Below are 17,458 nucleotides of genomic sequence, written 5' to 3' on the forward strand. Positions count from 1 at the left end.
CGCATACGGCCCTGAAAAAGACAAATGAAAATAGGAAAATATAAGTGATATAACAAATTCGCAACTCTTCGCTGGCGCGAGCTGCTTGCTAGCCTATTTTGTATCTGTTTTCACTTGCTCGTCCCCCTGAAAAAAGAAAAGGATTAGCATTTCCTAAAATACAATTGTGCCTGATCCGACGGGCCCCGACCTGCAACCATGGCAACAATAACACCTAATTTATGTACCAAATGTTACTAAAAGAGACTTATTCATTTTTTCTCGCTCGCTACACTCGCTCGCGAATATGGAATAGACATTTTCTTTGAAAACAGTTGTGCCCATCCTTACGCAGGGGAGGGGGGGGGGGGTTTGGGGGTTGAACCCCCCTCAAACTTTTTTAAGTGTGTGTTTTGAAGAAACCCCCCCCCCCTCCTCAATTAAAAAAAATTGTGGTAATGGGTGACCCCAAAAAGCTGACCTTACGCCCCCCCCCCCCCCCCACGAAATGAAATATCGATCGGCCAAATTTTCAATTTTGGGGACACACAAAAAATATGCTCTACCCCATCCCTCCACCCCCCCACGCTTATTCGGCGGCTGGCTGAGTCGTTGCAAAATTGTCTTACCCCCCCCCCCTCCCCCCTTCCCCCTCCCCCCTTCCCTCCCCCCTTCCCCCTCCCCCCTTCCCGCTTATTCAGCGGCTTGCTGAGTCGTTGCGAAAGTTTCGACGTGATTTTCAAATTTTAAATGCGTACGCGCCTGATGCCCACCCCCGACTTGCAACAATACCAGTTTATATACCAAACGCTCGCTCGCCAGAAGTGAAAATTAGCAGCGCCTTTTTGTTTTAGTTTCGGTTGCTTGCCCCCCCCCCCCCTGACGGAGTACCCAAAAAAGTATTTTAGCAACAAACAAGTAGACGATCTAGTTGTTAATTAATGTCAACCATCACGGATTTTGAATAATTTGAATACGAAATTTATTTTGGTTAATAGCGTAATTTATTTTCTATATATGATCTGTCAATTGTTTTCTTTAATTTTTGTTAACTCTGTATTCTCTGTAGCATAACTATATTTGCATAACAATAATGGCTTCAGTCGTTGCCACTACAAGCCCGTATTGGCGTTACACACCGGACTTAGGCTGGAAAAGGAGGGGGATGCTGGGAACACGCATATGCCTACCCTAAATAACACTGAGTGGGGGGGGGGGGGGGATCTATGCAAACGTAACTAAACTTAATGCATTTTTCACTACAACAATAATTACTCAAAACGATTGTAAAGCATTTCAAAAGCTTTTCCAACATAGCAAAAAATCATACATGTGCTCAGACGCGTACACAGGGGGGGGGGGGTTCGGGGGGTTAAACCCCCTCTCTTTGGTATTTTTATGTGTTTACCCCCCCCCCCCCATAACCCCCCTTCGGTTTAAAAAAAAAAAAATTAATTAAAAAAAAAAAAAAAAAAGTTATTCCCATGGCTGACCTAAAAAAAGATGACCTAACCCCCCCCCCCCCCAACGGAGCCAAATGTCAAATTTTCAAATTTCGAGACCAAAAAAAAAAAAAGTGTCGTCTTAGACGAGTTTCCCATTCTTTACCCCTTTCAGCAACACAATACATTTTGATGTGAAGAGCAATCTGTGTTCGGCCAATATGAATAGCATTCCAATACGGCTACACACTGATCGTGGCGCCGCCGCGCGTACGTTAAAGCCGGACGGGAGAAAGCCCAAGCCGCTGTACAAGTTGTGTTGAGAAAGGTAAATTGTGAGAGTTTTTGCTGTATTTTGATGCCAAATTTGTGACTGAGCGCCTTCAGAATGTATAAATTTGTAATAAACTGATTTCTAAATTAAGTTGTTTTCTCGTTACTTTCCAGAGAGCAGCGTATATTCGAGAATAGACCGAACGGACAGAAGTGGCAACCATCATAAATGGCGTTCAAAAGGAGGCGCCATATTGGCCCTGTACTGGGAGAAGGATCGATGCGTCCCGAGAGGTTATACATGTACCTGCGTTAACTGGATCAAAAACTTGACGGTAATGTTGACATCTTTTAAAAAATATATTCTCTGTATGTTTATACATTAGTTTGAATTGGTGAAACTGTTCAAAACTTCATAAGGTATTGATGAAAATGAAAGTCTGCTCATGTGCTCAAATTAAAATCAGCTGGTTGATACTACATAATGCTCAAGGTATGATAAAGTCATGAAATGTTACACTATTACGTATTTGGGCGTTATTCTCAAATTTATAACTTTAATGTGATGCTTATAAGTCTGACTTTTATGGATACCCTTAACCTAATATTGGTTCAAATATTGACAGCTAAATCATGCAAATGCGCCACGAATACACATACTGCACTATGTAATCTAGATGAAACATTTAAGATATCAACTTTCTAATTTGGTCTTGAATTATGAATTGGTAAAATCGCACAATATTGTATAAATAAATAATATTCTTGAAAATAGTTATTTTATTTTAGTTTCTGTCGTCAAGGTTTGAAAACATTCATTTTCGAATCACAAAATAACGTTGTACTCCAAAAAGTTTACTTTTTGTTTTGCTAAATGATCAAGACTCCAACTTTTTCTGTGTGTACTTTGGGTAGACTGACCAGAATACTCTTTCTCTTAGCTAAAAAGGTATGTAGTTTAAAGCTCGACAAATATATTTGTATATTAATTTTGTATTATGCTCCAGTTTCTCTTGATTGCTATTCTCTGATTAGGGCAACCCTCCTCTCTCTGTGACCATCATTTTGCCGAGTTTAAATCGAAGTTAAAAGGCTGTTTAGGTAAAGTTGTCAATGTTAGAACATTCTAACGAAAGGAATAAAAGCCCTGAAAAGAGATGAGCTCCGTCTATGTGGTTTGTCCTTTTCATCCAACATTGGCATTGCTAATTCAATAGATTTCTCAATAAATGGACACTCTTCCCAAAATAGTAGGCCCCAATCAACAAAACACCAGTTTTAAGTCCTCTCCCATTATTTTCAGTTTAGTGTTATAGACTTTAAAAACCCAAACAAATAAATTGTCTCAACCTTTTGATGTAGCCATGTGCTCAATTGCATCGGTGATATCCTAAGTATAACCTTTCTCATACCGATACTACCAATATTGTGTCATATTGCCTGTGCTAGACGTTTTAGATTTCCATATTATGGCTCTCATTTTAGATCAATGGTGTAACTATAGGTGACAAAGCAACAAAATTATTTAGTGTTTGTAATTCATAAACTCGTTATAAATGTCAAAATCACGAGGGAAATAGTAAAAGAGTTTAAAGTAGATATTCATTGATATTAAAATCTAACTTTATTTTCATTATTGCAAAATTGAAACTTTGATTCGACAAGGTTATCAAAATTTAATGCTTGGAAACATTAGAAGTAACGATTATCATAAATTACAAAACGCTTAAATACAGCCCCGGCATGGCACCTGAAGAGCTCTCCGAACGCTGCTGAGATGTGTGAGATCACAGGATGGACATGATTTGCACAAGCAGAAGATGTCCCATGACATCTCACATATTTTCAGTGCCTGTTTTTTCGAGTTCTTTCTCTTACTTCACTACCGTAAGGCTAAATGTATAATCTATTGCCTCACTCTAAACCCCGCACATTTTTTCATTCTTATGACAAATGCAGCGATACACAAATAAAGGAATCTGTCGCTTGTAAACAAAATAAGACGCCATTGTATATTCAGCTGCACACACCGCGGTATGTTCGGCGTTTCAAGACGTAAAAATGCCATCCTTAATATCATTCCGGGGGTTTTTCAATTTCAAAGTCTGGATTCTTTGATTGCTAATTAACCCCTATCCTGTGTATTTACAAACAAAATATTTTAGTTATCAGAATCGGTTTCATATCCCCTTTTGAATGGTTTGACATGCCATCACATTTATATACACTAAACTCATTATAATTTGAGAAATAATAGCTTTGCAATTATGTTCATTCTTTATGGGATGTCGTCTGCTTGGACAGTATTGGTCCATTATGTGACGTCATTAAAACATCGTTATTTTTCTGGCGAATCTCTCGTATATCCTAGATGCTATGGAGGTGGTTGTATTTGTATTTTTATAAATCACCCGATATGTAGTTGACCTAAAACTTTATGTGATTTGTTGGTCCAGAATGACATTGTTGCAGTACAGGAACACTTAATGATAGCAATGTATGTAAATGAGAAAATTTGTGTGATACCCATATAGTCTACAGTAAATGTAATGAAAATGTTCATAGCGAATTAACATCACGAAGAGTCTCTGGTGGTGTAGCCATCTTCTGCCACAAGGACTTAGAACCTTACATCAAACAGATCTCCACAGAATCTGACAGAATATTGGAGTCTCCCACTATGAATATGACTGACAAAGAAAGCGGACAAAATATACAGTTCCTCAGGTAGACAAAGGAACATCCCTTCACTGCTATTATGTAAAAAAGTGAATATGCATGTGACACCTGTTCTAAACATTTGTACATAATGGCAGTGAAGGGATGTTCCTTTGTCTACCTGAGGAACTGTATATTTTGTCCGCTTTCTTTGTCAGTCATATTCATAGTGTCCATAAAATTTGTCAATCCAGCCTTCGAGATAATCCTACTGAATGTGTACATGCCAACATGAAACACCACGGACTCCAGACACCTCTATCACGCTCTTCTAGATGAGGTCACACACCACATCTCGAAGACTTCCCCTACATCAAGCTTAAAATTGGACCAAAAATGCCGAAGAATGTATCAGATCATCTTCCCAAGCACAGCCTCCGAACAAGCAACTATGAGCAAGAACCAGCAGCAGTATGGTTCTAAACTAAGAAGATTCAAGGTCAAATGGACGGATCTCTCCAAGGAGGACATTAATAACAGGTACACAACTCCCCTTGAAGAAGCCTGCAAGTATCTATGGTACCAGTTACCTGCTGACCCACGTTGCCTTACTGCAAGACACGGATAACAGGTTCTCGAAGACCTCACAGACGTTATCCTGACCATCTCCAGAGACAACCTCCCACACTCCTACTCCTCAGCTCGCAAGCTTCAAAGACCGGAGTGGTCAAAGGAAGTAGACGTGGCGTACATGCAAATGAAACAGATGTGGAAAGTCTGCAAGGACAAAGGTCGCCCCAAAGACCGTAACAACAGCACTTGGAAGTCCTACAAGGAAGCCAAACGTATCTTTAGACGTAAGATGAGGCGGAGCAGGATTGTTATACACAACAATAACTTGATTGAGGAGATCGAAGCGTCTCAAACTGATGATCCGCAACAGATACTCTAAAAGGAGAATACCACAGCTAGCACATCGAATAGCTGATGAGAAGGAAACCATAGCTAAAGAGGTAAATATTGCATCTGACTCTGACAATGAGGATCCACCAATCACCTTCAATTTCATAGATCTTCACACAGCAATACAAGCCCTCAAATCCAAGAAGGCTGGAGGTCTTGATCAGGTCGCGCCGTCATGAACACCTTTTGCAGACATACCCATGTACCTCAGAGCTTTAAAGGAGGCATAGTTATTCCTATCCACAAGGGGAAAGGGAAACCGCTCACAGATCCAGAAAACTACCGGGGAATAACACTTACCTCTGTCTTCTGCAAGGTCTTCGAGTTGCTCCTCAAGCCTGGCCTAGAGCAGTCTCTACTCCAACAGGGTATCCCAGACACCCCCAATCTGGCTTTCAGAAAGAAACTCTTGCATCATGACAGCGCTTTCCCTCAACCTTGTCATACAGATTAACTCTTCAAAGCGGCTTGATACTCAAATCGCCTTCTTGGATGCAACCAAGGCTTTCGACACCGTCTGGCATAATGGTCTCTTTCACAAGCTCCTGAAGGCTGGTATCCAAGGAAACCTGTGGAAAATCCTGAGGAATCTGTACAGGGGACTTGAAAGCATGGTCTTATGGTAGGGGAGTCTCAGCCATCCCTTTCCTGTCTCCCAAGGGGTACGACAAGGTGGGAATCTCTCCCCATGCTTATACATTGACGGTCACATCAAAGCTTTGAGATCTGCAGGCACAGGATGCCACCTGCGCAGGGAATTCACAGGTATCTTAGTGCTAGCTGATGATGTAGCCCTTGTCAGCACAAATCACAAGGAACTGCAAAGCATGCTGAACATAACACACAGGTACTCTAAGAAGTGGAGATACACGATCAACCCCCTGAAGAGCGCCATTATCTCTAGCACCCGTACTGCACTCTCATGGCATTTTGGCTCAGACATCATCCAGCAAGTAGACACCCACCCCCCCCCCCCCCCTTAGGCATCACTCGCACTTTTTCACCATACGACCCCACTCCGGCAATGGCCTAACGAGGAAGGAAAAACCTCTTTGCCCTTACAGGAGTATTGGTGCCCATCGCTGTGGGCTTGCTCCAAGCACGGTATGTGCACTCTGGAAGCGCTACTGTTTACACAGAATGCTTTATGGAGTAGAAATACTACACCTGACCAAGAAGATGCTTCTTGATCTTGACAGAATCCAGTGTCATCTCTTTAAATCTCTTCTTGGTCTTCCACGCAGCACAGCCAACGAGGCAGTCTCCTTACTCGCCAATGTCCCCCAAGTATCAGACGAGGTAGACAAGCTCTTCCTCCGGCTCCTCGGTAAAGTCCTGCTGCTGCCTCATGACAGATTCGAAAGAAGACTTATTGTGAATGCTTTGTGCCAGATGCCATCCTGCCCTATCAAGAGTTTAGATGACAAGCTCACACAATACCAACTCCCTCCTCTTGAAGAGCTTATCAACTCTCCACCTCCTCCACACACCTGGAAGCTGATGAGAAATGCCGTAGAAGAGGTGAGAGCTGACCTCACAGAAGAAGCTGTAAACTCAAAGTCCTCTCTTCAGCTCCTATCCAACAACCTTGACCAAGCGCATAAACTTCTTCCATCAACCATTCATCCACCTAGACTGAGACAGGTAGTTCCCATCAAGGCGCAGCTACTGAGTGGCGTATATTCACCAACTCTCGTATACACACCATCAACCCAGAAAAATCCCCCTGCTGCGCCTGTGGAGAAACAATCATCCACGCGATGGGTGAGTGCCCTCTCTACACTACTCTCAGAGTCAACTTCATAGCTCACTGGCCAAGACGCTGGGAGAGCCATTATTCCAACACGAAAACGAAGGGTGAATGCTTCACAAAGCTCTCGCTACTTGGCTCCTGCTCTCGCACCTCTCTTTCTGACTGGATCAACCCCTCACTCTTTCACAATCTCTTTCTCTCAGTTTCATACTTGACCTCCACGTTAAACATTCCACTACATGTATGTGATGCCACTGTAAACCTACCTCCCTTTTTATATGTGTACTACCAACACCTGCACTAACTGCAGTTCTCCAAACTGGAGGAAGCCAAACAAAGAAGAAGAAGATGGCCATCTGTTAGCTTACCAGTTTCTAGTGATACATTAGTTGACATATTTGTGATTTTCTCTGAATTTCCACTTTAAACGTTTTTGGTCCGTAGCTAGGCTTACCTTGACCGATTTTTAAGGTTTTAAACCAGATTAAACCTGGGTTTAACAGAATACCAAAGTGACTTAAACTACACTTAGACCGAAGCGAAGTTTAAGTGTAGCTTTGTTAACCCATGGTTAACTTTAGTCGAGGGTTACAAATTAAAGCTGGTATCAGAATACGGGTCTTTTATTTACTTATTGTATGATGAGCAAAGTTTTTTTTAAATCCATTATTTTCAAGTCGAGACCTCATGTCAATGTCGGTGTGTGTGTGTGTGTGTGTGTTTATGATTTATTTCTTCAAATGGTTATGATAACCTTGAACATAATTGAAGCTTGGCCCACAACTAGTATGTCATATTCAATGCTTGTCAAACAGAGGAATTGATTATTAGCGGGAAACGAAATCAAATCATCTTTTTTCATGGACAATTGAATTACTACAGGGTACAAGCTGTAAAACCTTCTCTTAAACACTGCCCTGTCTCAGATTATCTCATGTATTGCTGAAAAGACACTGTAGACGATCGCAAAGGCTTTCAAAAAATCAACCTATTAAGGCAATTACAATAGCCTTGGCAATCACATTTAGATAGGTATGTGAGAACAAGACCCTGACGGATTTTGTAATCCCGATTTTTGTTGTTGTATTGTAATGAAATTTTCCTTTAATTGATATTCGAAAGTCTTTGCGATCTGGTAACTGTCTGTGTCTGTCTACACTGGGCCGATACATCCAGCCTATTATATTATGGTATCATCCTTAATGGTCTGGTATGGCGCATCTTTGGTGTTAGGGGTTGAACTATAGAACAGAGTATTCTGCTTCGCCTATTAAACATGCTAAATATTGAAGAACATTCGATAGTGGCCCCTCGAGTCTCGCGAGGAACTAATTGGATGAGCACGATATGAATCACAATACACCTAGCTGTTGGCCACACTGTGTGCAGATTCATCGGTTAAGAAGTGAACTTCATCTCAATTTGAACGATCCAAGGACAAACCGGTTAAGGAACTCTGCATGTCTTATCATCAGTTTTCCCCAGAAATTCTAAATATGGGTTTATTCAGTGAATGCGTTTTTTTTCTAATATCTTAAGTCAATTGTTTATTCATTCTTATTTTCTGGTGGTCTTGACGTTTAGCTTAGACAGTGCCTGTCTGGGAAATGGTGACCTGTGAATTAGCCTTAAACTATGGGTGAACGGCACGCCCAGTCAGGTGTAGTTTTTCTCATCTCTCTATATCTCTCCCTCTTCTTTTTCTTTTCTTTTTTTCCCTGGTATGGCTTAGCATAGGTATCCTTGATTCAATGACCACCAGAGATATCGTGTATCAACTATTTTTTATGTGTACATTATTTATTTCTAAAATACTTATTGTATGTCATGTTAGTATTTTGTATTTTGCACTTAATGATTATCTCTTTCTTCACAAAATGTTAAAAACTTTTGCTACCACTTTTCATGTCACTAATGGATGTATCAGGTTAGAGTGACTTAAAATAGCATTTATTTTATGCGTATATGGTGATAATTTTTTTGTGGATAGGGACATCCATATTTCAAAGGGTTTCAAAGACCGATAGCCCACGAGACCTATACCTTGTTACAAGGGTATAGAACTTGTTAGCGTTCCATGTGTATTTTTTTTTTTTTTTTTGGGGGGGGGGGGGGGTCGTAGGCTGTCGATCACATGGACCTCTTGGAAGTTTCGATTTGAGGGGCTGTCGGTCCATTCGGATGTGCTCACGTCGAACATCATATTATACTAGCAGAACATGATCGCAAAGACTTTCGAGACATCAACTCAAGTGCAATTTCAATACCCTATACTGTAATGCCCCCTATATGCGAATTAATCAATACGTAATTGTCATTTTCCTATATTCATGATAAACAAGGGTATAGAAATTGCCTTGGGTTGATTTTTCGAAAGTCTTTTGCTATCATGTGACATGTTATTCACACACACAGAGGATGATTTTGTTATATAGGATGGACATTTTTGGTATTGGGACTCGTTTTTACTTGAACTTGCTTCCATTGTATCTTTTTTATACTATGATGTTTAGGAGGATATTTTCATTTTTTGATGGTCTTGGCGTTCAGTTCCTGGCATGCAGACGGTCTTCTGTGAAACATTAGATTATTTACAAGACCTTGTTTGACATAATTATAATATGACATGGAGCAGAGGTTGCCTCGAGGCTCCTTGCATTTAGGCTCCTTGCATTCTATCCTTAGGACGTTGAAACCTACAATGTAAAATGCTACATCGTTTCGATGGCCTTCTGTTGACAGTTCACACACACGAAGGCCCGCGAGATCGACAGCTCACGAGACCTATCCTTTTAACACAATTGCAAGGACTTTCGAGAAATCAAATCAATTCTTAAGGGCAATTTCATTGTAAGAAAATCACGTCGGATTATGAAATTGTCATTGTACTGTTTGTACATTATTTTTTTAAAGGCGACGCATGAAGGTATTGAATTAGTCTAAGGTTGGTTTTTCGGAAATGTTTGTAATCGTGATATAGCCATCTAATTTCTTTCTTTCTTTTTTGTCTTTCGCGTGGACATTTGTAACCTTCAGCCACAGACGTCGAGACGGACAATGTGTTCTGACAGTTATCTCACAGTTCACGAGACTGCCAGTCTATGAGACCGAAATTATCGATCTAGTAGATAATTGTTACTCTCGTGAGCCGACGGTCTCGTTGGCTGTCAGTCTACTTGGGTGTCCCTGCCTTCCCATATTTTGTTTTCAAAATTGTTGGTTACATGTGTATTAGGCTTCTACCAATCTAACAATATAGTTGACATGATTTCTTCCATGTGGACTTTTTCAAGCCAAGTGATTCTTCACATAATTACTTGCGAATTTGAATTCTTTTTAGGCTTTTGTGTGAGTATATATTTATCATAGATTGTGTTTGTTATGTGTATTTTCATTTATAAATTCTGTTGGTATTTGTATTAAGTGTAGGTTATCGCCTGGCTGGGAGATGGTGACCTGTGAATGATGAGCCTACAGGGCCTTGGCCCTTAAACTGTGGGAGAACGGCACGCCCAGTCAGGTGTAGATTTTTCTTTCTTCTTTTCTTTCTTCTTTTCTTTTCTTCTCTTGTAGGGCCTAGCATAGGTTTTCCTTGATTCCATAACCACCAGGTATACATATATAATGTATTTGGATACTCATACCTAGCTTTAACCTTAAGATATATATATATTTTTTGTTGGTATTTGTATTTCGAGATTATCTGTTTCTTTGTTATTGAGCATTCTATATATAAGCTGCTTTTCATCTTACTGTATAGTTTCCATCACGCTTTTTATAGAATAACAGTAATACTACTACGAACAGTGATAGGGATAGGGGCACATCCCCCTCCCCCCATGAACAGAATGACGACTCAAAAATTGCGGGTCCATTTTTTCTTTGCGTTTACTAAATAATATCACGTCAAATAACGAAACTACAACCAAAAACGTATACAAACTATTATGTTGCTATTAAAACTTAATTTATTGGTGCGATGGGACGGAATTTCCGTCCTGATGCAGAAATCCTTGCTAGATAATTAAGTCATGTTGCCATAACAGCGTATAGGATTATTGAAATAATGTGTGATGTGGTGTTCTTCGATCTTTCATTTTATTTTTTTATATTTTATTTTGGATACATTTAGTTTTGGCTTTTACCAAAATTACAACATAGTAGACAAGATTTCTTCCATTTGGACTTTTTCAAACCAAGTGATTCTTCACATAATTTCTTGCGATGTGAAAAATCATTTGCATCGCTTGCCGTGAGAAAGTCACAGGAGTGGATGAAAGCTTGCATACTATACTTTTAAAATAGGTAGAAGCCTAAACTACATTTATGGTAGTACCGCCAAACCAATGACAGCATTCTGTATCATTTTGTTATGTTGTTTTCATTGTTATAATTAACATTAGTAGTAGGCCTAGAAGAAGTAGTAGAAGTAGTGGTGGTAGGAGCGATAATATTTAAGATGAATCATTTTGAAGATATTTGATTTCGCTTTCTACTTTTGTGTGGAATTTGTGTATATTTTTATAGTAGATTTATTTATTAAATTTATTTATTTATTTCTGATATTTAGACAGGGTGACTCATTATCACCAATAATGGTGGTCTTCCATGAGGCCCTGTTAAACCTAATGAGGTACATTATAGTTTAACAAATATCTTATAGTTTAATATTGTAGTTTTGTGTATATTTATTAATATAATCTGGTGGTATAAGTATTAAGTGTAGGTTATCGCCTGGCTGGGAGATGGTGACCTGTGAATGATGAGCCTACGGGGCCTTGGCCCTTAAACTGTGGGAGAACGGCACGCCCAGTCAGGTGTAGATTTTTCTTTCTTTTCTTTTGTTTTCTTCTCTTGTAGGGCCTAGCATATAACCACCAGGTATACATATATAATGTATTTGGGTATTCATACCTAGCTTTAACCTTAAGGTATGACAAATCCTTTTCATCGAGTGGATGAAAGCTTGCATTCTAAACTCTTAAAATAGGTAGAAGCCTAAACTACATTTATGATAATACTGCCAAACCAATGACAGCATTCAAATACATTTTTTTCAATGTTATAATTAGTAGTAGGCCTAGTAGTAGTAGTAGTAGTAGTAGTAGTAGTAGTAGTAGTAGTAGTAGTAGTAGTAGTAGTATAGTAATAGTAGTAATAGTGGTAGTAGCGATAGCATTTAAGATGAATCATTTTGAATATATTGAATTCGCTTTATGCTTTTGTGTGAGTATATATTTATCATAGATTGTATTTGTTATGTGTATACTAATTTATACATTCTGGTGGTATTAGTATTAAGTGTAGGTTATCGCCTGGCTGGGAGATGGTGACCTGTGAATGATGAGCCTACGGGGCCTCGGTCCTTAAACTGTGGGAGAACGGCACGCCCAGTCAGGTGTAGATTTTTCTTTCTTTTCTTTTCTTCTCTTGTAGGGCCTAGCATAGGTTTCCCTTGATTCCATAACCACCAGGTATACATAATTATATAATGTATTTGGGTATTCTTACCTAGCTTTAACTTTAAGATATTTTTTATTTTGGGGTATTTGTATTTCGAGATTATCTCTTTCGTTGTTATTGAACATTTTTTATAAGCTGTTTTTTATCTGTATAGTTTCCATCACGCTCATTTATAAAATAACATTACGAACAGTGGCTGGGATAGGGGCACACCCCCCCCCCCTTCCCTCTGAACAGAATGACGACTCCAAAATTGCCGGTCTATTTTTTCTTTGCGTGTACTAAATAATATCACGTCAAATAACGAGACCACAACCAAATAGATATAACAACTATTATGTTGCTATGACAACTTAAATTATTAACGGATGAGACAGAATTTCCGTCCTGATGCGGAAATCCTTGCTATATGATTAAGTCATGTTGCCAAAACAGCGTATAGGATTATTGAAATTATGTGTGATGTGGTGTTCTTCGATCTTTTATTTTATTTTTTAAAATTTATTTTGGTTACAAGTAGTTTCAGCTTTTACCAAGCTTACAATTTAGAAGCAGACAAGATATCTTCCATTTGGACTTTTCAAGCCAAGTGATCCTTCACATAATTTCTTGCGATGTGAAAAATCATTTGCATCGCTTGCCGTGAGAAAGTCACAGGAGTGGATGAAAGCTTGCATACTATACTTTTAAAATAGGTAGAAGCCTAAACTACATTTATGGTAGTACCGCCAAACCAATGACAGCATTCTGTATCATTTTGTTATGTTGTTTTCATTGTTATAATTAACATTAGTAGTAGGCCTAGAAGAAGTAGTAGAAGTAGTGGTGGTAGGAGCGATAATATTTAAGATGAATCATTTTGAAGATATTTGATTTCGCTTTCTACTTTTGTGTGGAATTTGTGTATATTTTTATAGTAGATTTATTTATTAAATTTATTTATTTATTTCTGATATTTAGACAGGGTGACTCATTATCACCAATAATGGTGGTCTTCCATGAGGCCCTGTTAAACCTAATGAGGTACATTATAGTTTAACAAATATCTTATAGTTTAATATTGTAGTTTTGTGTATATTTATTAATATAATCTGGTGGTATAAGTATTAAGTGTAGGTTATCGCCTGGCTGGGAGATGGTGACCTGTGAATGATGAGCCTACGGGGCCTTGGCCCTTAAACTGTAGGAGAACGGCACGCCCAGTCAGGTGTAGATTTTTCTTTCTTTTCTTTTGTTTTCTTCTCTTGTAGGGCCTAGCATATAACCACCAGGTATACATATATAATGTATTTGGGTATTCATACCTAGCTTTAACCTTAAGGTATGACAAATCCTTTTCATCGAGTGGATGAAAGCTTGCATTCTAAACTCTTAAAATAGGTAGAAGCCTAAACTACATTTATGATAATACTGCCAAACCAATGACAGCATTCAAATACATTTTTTTCAATGTTATAATTAGTAGTAGGCCTAGTAGTAGTAGTAGTAGTAGTAGTAGTAGTATAGTAAAAGTAGTAATAGTGGTAGTAGCGATAGCATTTAAGATGAATCATTTTGAATATATTGAATTCGCTTTATGCTTTTGTGTGAGTATATATTTATCATAGATTGTATTTGTTATGTGTATACTAATTTATACATTCTGGTGGTATTAGTATTAAGTGTAGGTTATCGCCTGGCTGGGAGATGGTGACCTGTGAATGATGAGCCTACGGGGCCTCGGTCCTTAAACTGTAGGAGAACGGCACGCCCAGTCAGGTGTAGATTTTTCTTTCTTTTCTTTTCTTCTCTTGTAGGGCCTAGCATAGGTTTCCCTTGATTCCATAACCACCAGGTATACATAATTATATAATGTATTTGGGTATTCTTACCTAGCTTTAACTTTAAGATATTTTTTATTTTGGGGTATTTGTATTTCGAGATTATCTCTTTCGTTGTTATTGAGCATTTTTTATAAGCTGATTTTCATCTGTATAGTTTCCATCACGCTCATTTATAAAATAACATTACGAACAGTGGCTGGGATAGGGGCACACCCCCCCCCCTTCCCTCTGAACAGAATGACGACTCCAAAATTGCCGGTCTATTTTTTCTTTGCGTGTACTAAATAATATCACGTCAAATAACGAGACCACAACCAAATAGATATAACAACTATTATGTTGCTATGACAACTTAAATTATAAATGCGATGAGACGGAATGTCCGTCCTGATGCGGAAATCCTTGCTATATGATTAAGTCATGTTGCCAAAACAGCGTATAGGATTATTGGAATTATGTGTGATGTGGTGTTCTTCGATCTTTTATTTCATTTTTTAAAATTTATTTTGGTTACAAGTAGTTTCAGCTTTTACCAAGCTTACAATTTAGAAGTAGACAAGATATCTTCCATTTGGACTTTTCAAGCCAAGTGATTCTTCACATAATTTCTTGCGATGTGAAAAATCATTTGCATCGCTTTAGAAAGTCACAGGAGTGGATGAAAGCTTGCATACTATACTTTTAAAATAGGTAGAAGCCTAAACTGCATTTATGATAGTACTGCCAAACCAATGACAGCATTCTGTATCATTTCGTTAAGTTGTTTTCATTGTTATATTTAACATTAGAAGTAGGCCTAGTAGAAGTAGTAGTAGTAGTGGTGGTGGTAGGCGCGATAGTATTTTAAGATGAATCATTTTGAAGATATTTGATTTCGCTTTCTGCTTTTGTGTGGCTTTTGTATATATTGATATCGTAGATTGCAGTTGTTTTGTGTATATTTATTAATATAATCTGGTGGTATAAGTATTAAGTGTAGGTTATCACCTGGCTGGGAGATGGTGACCTGTGAATGATGAGCCTACGGGGCCTTGGCCCTTAAACTGTGGGAGAACGGCACGCCCAGTCAAGTGTAGATTTTCTTTCTTCTTTTCTTTTCTTCTCTTGTAGGGCCTATCATAGGTTTCCCTTGATTCCATAACCACCAGGTATACATAATAAATGTATTTGGGTATTTGTATTTCGAGGTTATCTCTTTCGTTGTTATTGAGCATTCGTTATAAGCTGATTTTCATCTTACTGTATAGTTTCCATCACGCTCATTTATAGAATAACATTACGAACAGTGGTAGGGATAGGGGCACACCCCCCCCCCCGCCCCTTCCCTCAGATCAGAATGACGACTCCAAAGTTTCGAGTCTATTTTTTCCTTGCATGTACTTAATGATATCATGTCAAATAACGAGACCACAACCGAATAGGAAGAATAACAAATATGTTGCTATGACAACTTAATTTATTGGTGCGATAGGACGGAATTTCCGTCCTGATGCAGAAATCCTTGCTAGATAATTACGTCATGTTGCCATGACAGCGTATAGGCTAATTGAAATTGAGTGATGTGGTATTGTTCTGTGATTTTAAGTTTATTAAATAATACAGAGTCATGTTTAACCTTTTTTCTGCTGTTAGAAGAAATCATGTATAGCTTTTTTAGATTTGTATATATATTATTCATTTTATTTTAATTTAATTTGATTTGTTTATTTGTTTTGATATATATATATATATATATATATATATATGTGTGTGTGTGTGTGCGTGTGCGTGTGTGTGTGTATATATATATATATATATATATATATAGTAATCAAATTTTGATAATCCTCCGTCACGGTAATATAGAATTAATTATTAAAACAATTGAAATAAAATTCCTTGAGAGTTCACTTTTTCACTGTAATCAGTTTTAATTGAAACCGGTCATATATAGTGGAAAAGTGAATGATTTTCATTTCAATTGTTTAAAAAGAATCATTATACATTATATATAAATATATAATTATATGCATATCACACATGTATGCATTATGCGCTCGTGAGGGGTGTTTGGGTTTGTAAGACGTGTGAAACGGAGATAATTGTAATTTTGAAAATAGCCATCTTGAAAGTTATACCATTGAACTGAGACGGGGCCGCATGAATAGTTATGATTCATACTTCATAGGGACTTTTTGAAACTTGTGAAGTAGATATTACCTTGGTCTTTGAATGCATTAAAGTGGAGATTCAAAGAAAATCACAAATATGTCTACTAATGTATAACTAGAAACTAGTAAGCTAACAGATGGCCATCGTACAAGTTTTAAGTCAACTACATATCGGATGATTTATAAAAATACAAATACAACCACCTCCTTAGCAGCTGGGATATACGAGAGATTCGCGATATAACGATGTTTTAATGACGTCACAATATGGATCAATACTGCCCAAGCAGACGACATCCCATAAAGAATGAACATTGCAAAGCTGTTATTTCTCAAATTATAATGAGTTTAGTATATATAAATGTGATGGCATTTCAAACCATTTAAAAGGGGATATGAAACCGATTCTGATAACTAAAATCTTTTGTTTGTTAATTAATTCTTATCCTGTGCATTTACAATCAAAGAAACCAGATTTTCAAATTGAAAAACCCCCGGAATGATATTAAGGACGGCATTTGTTCCCTCTTGAAACGCCGAACATGGCGGTGTGTGCAGCTGAATATATACAATGGCGTCTTATTTTGTTTACAAGCAACAGATTCCTTTATTTTTGTATCGCTGCATTTGTCGTCAAAATAAAATCATGCGCGGGGTTTAGGGTGAGGCAATAGATTATACATTTAGCCCGACGGTGAAGTAAGAGAAAAAAACTCAAGAGAAGATCAAAATACAGGCACTGAAATGTGTAAGAAGTCATGGGACATCGACTGCTTGTGCAAATCATGTCCATACTGTGATGTCACACATCTCAACAGCGTTCGGAGAGCTCTTTAGGTGCTATGCCGGGGCTGTATTTAAGCATTTTGTAATTTATAATAATCATTACTTCGCATGTTTCCAAGCATTGAATTTTGATAACCTTGTCGAATCAAAGTTTCAACTTTGCAATAA

At 38.2% G+C, this 17,458-nt stretch overlaps 1 long non-coding RNA gene across 1 annotated transcript; it reads left to right on the forward strand.

Annotated features, from left to right (window-relative positions):
- Positions 1–1,639: 1,639 nt before the first annotated feature.
- Positions 1,640–6,009, forward strand: LOC115929579. Its single transcript, XR_004066565.1, has 3 exons — positions 1,640–1,749; positions 1,869–2,029; positions 4,607–6,009. It is a non-coding gene; the product is annotated as an uncharacterized LOC115929579 (long non-coding RNA).
- The last annotated feature ends 11,449 nt before the right edge of the window (positions 6,010–17,458 follow it).

Source organism: Strongylocentrotus purpuratus, unplaced genomic scaffold (assembly GCF_000002235.5).
Source record: "Strongylocentrotus purpuratus isolate Spur 01 unplaced genomic scaffold, Spur_5.0 spur5_scaffold_5, whole genome shotgun sequence".
Taxonomy (NCBI): Eukaryota; Metazoa; Echinodermata; class Echinoidea; order Camarodonta; family Strongylocentrotidae; genus Strongylocentrotus; species Strongylocentrotus purpuratus.